The sequence below is a fragment of the Austrofundulus limnaeus genome, unplaced genomic scaffold (assembly GCF_001266775.1).
Source record: "Austrofundulus limnaeus strain Quisiro unplaced genomic scaffold, Austrofundulus_limnaeus-1.0 Scaffold249, whole genome shotgun sequence".
Classification (NCBI taxonomy): Eukaryota; Metazoa; Chordata; class Actinopteri; order Cyprinodontiformes; family Rivulidae; genus Austrofundulus; species Austrofundulus limnaeus.
The window spans coordinates 298,024-300,871 of NW_013952651.1; positions in this window are offsets into that span (position 1 = coordinate 298,024).

Here is a 2,848-nt window from a genome sequence, read left to right on the forward strand (position 1 = left end):
GGGTGGGGGGGTACAATGGCTGCACAGTCTGACTGCCCCTCTAACAAAAGAATGTAATGTGGTTGGGGACGATGAGGCGTGAATAAAATGCTTGTGTCGTGCATCTCTGATGTTCCAGAATAGAGAAGAGAAATCATTTAAATATCTCTGCTGGTTTATTTAGGAGAATAACTGTGGGGCGCCAAGTGTAAAATGAAACGTTAAAACATTTCACTAACATATTTTCCATTTTTATCTCACTTTTTAAATGTTTGAATTTTACTACCAACATTTTATTGTAATTTAGCTCATTGTTCTTACATTTAGCTAATTTCTACTAAATGTTAAATTTAAATGTTAAAAACACATTTAACTATTAAATAATAAATCTAAATGTAAAAGTTAAACCTTTAATGTTGAAGTTCACATTTAGGTTTTTCGGAATGGAACGCAGCCTTTGCTGTTGGTGCTCGGCTCAGGTTATGATGTCATCATCCTAAGACACAGGGGCGGTCCTAAGGGCGGGGCCACAGGGGCATTGGCCCTGCTGAAATCTGATTGGCCCCCTGAAGTGCCCCTGTCATGTCACTCATCTGTCCTTTGCCTGAGAGCAATGATGGTGGCTGCAGTTCCATGCCCAAACACTAGAGGCACTAATGAGTCAAACAATGAAGTCAAACTTGAATCAACCTTAAAGACGTTTTTTTTCCTCTTCTTTAACAGACTTGAACAATCCTGCAGAAAATATCTTTCAACTGGCAAACAATGGCTTCATTTTCTCACATGCTTTGAGAATATTTTGTTCATGTACAGTAAAAACACATGTAACATTGATAAGGATTATTTAAGCTTTTTTAATAACATTACGTTACGTTACAAATAATGGAACATATGTGACTGATTAAATTTATATACCTTACAAAAAATGAGGATTTATGTTCATGGATGTTGAACAAATACTTGGACCCTCAATGAATATTGTGGCCCATTGATGGCCCCTTACTCAGAAAAATCCTAGATCCGCCACTGCTAAAACAATAGCAAATGCTAACACTCCAGTGCAGCTAAGCTTCCCTACCAAACATCAAACTTGGAGATATGGCTGGTGTCTGAGCTGCACTTCAAACTGCTGGACCACCCATAGTTTTTATCAACATATTTGGAATTTAGATTTTAAACATTATCTGCAGCAGCGTTTGCAGCAGTTAGCATCAGATAACCAGGATGATGTCATCATCCAAGGACAAATACCAACACTGGTCGCTGCTAGCCACCACTAACCCTTTAATTCAACATTTAAGGTTTAACTTTTAAATTTAGATTTAAATATTTAGATTTAGGATTTAACATTTAAATATATATTTTAACATTTAAATTTAACATTTAGTAAAAAAAGAGCTAAATGTAAGAACAGTGAGCTAAATAATAAAATGTTATTGGAATTTTTTAACACTCAAAAAGTGAGCTAAATAATAAATGATAAAAATATGTTAGTGAAATTGTTTAACATTTCGTTTTATATTTGGTGCACCATAAATAACAGGATATATTTAAGACTTTGATCAACCTGGAAGAAAATGTCTCACAGCTCTTGATACAAGACTGGTTGTGGCTATCAGAATAAAAAAATTGCTTATAATTGTTTTAATAGGTCTTAATGAAATAAACGTGTATCAAAATAAATTATATTTTTGCTCCAAAATACATATATTTTATTGTGTTTTTCATTAGAAAGAACTGTTTGAATATAAAATGTTTTAATGTGTCACGTCTCTGACTGCCATAAACTCGCTTTGTACAAATTACAACCAAGAATAAGACAGTTGAACATAAACCCTGCCTGGTGCAGCATTACCCCCCTGCCCTGGCTCCCTGTTGGCTTTTTGTGTTGACTCTAAAATTTAACTGCTGCTTTTAAAAGCTTTAAATAGTCTTACATTAAAATTAAGTGCTAATCTCTTCGGCGTGTCTTAAAGCAGCCAGAGACAGAAGTGTTGGACTCCAAAAGGAAAGATGGCAAACAGACATCAGTCTTGCCCACTTTCCTCACACGTTCGTCCTCCCCTGAAGCTCTGAAGTTTTACGACAACACACGCAGATAATGGAATTCTGCAATCACAGGAAACGGTTGCTAATTTTAAATCAAGCTGTTCTGCACGGGCAGAGACAAAGGAAGGATTGGTGACGAGGATGAGGAGTGAAGAAGGATGTAAGGGAGGAGGGAGGAGGGAGGGGACGGCGAGCTGCTGTGTGAAGCCTTGCTGTGTCTTCCTGTAAGAATGCGCCCTCTGAACCGAATGACACACACAGACAAAACAATCTGTGTGTGTTAATCATGGCTTCTTTCTGATCCAAGCACCGTGTCACAGCCTCTGTGTGTGTGTGTGTGTGTGTGTGTGTGTCCATGTTTGGGCATCTTTTAGACTTCTGCAACGTGTTTCTATACATTAGCTGCAGCTCAAACAAACCCAGGTTGTATTTTTGCTTGATTCATGATGTCAGTACTAAAATGCAGCTCTTGTTATGACCAATCAGAGGGTTCAGATTGTGGTCATCAATATTCTGTTGATAATAAACTTTTCAAATGAGCTCATTTCTTAGGGGAGTCCAGATTTTGTTCAACCGTAGCTTGGAAACAACTTCACCGATCAACATGAAATTTGGCAGGAATGTAGATGTGTCCGACCTACACTGCACCAGCCACAAGTTTTATCGTAGACCCCATATTTGAGCAGGGGGCTCCATCTGAAAAGGGGGTGTCTGGACATACAAAAATGCTTACAACTCAATAACTATTCAACACAAGAGCTTCAGGTGTTTTAGTTATTTAGCTCTGATGCAGGGCTATCCATCGGGCCCACCAATGAAC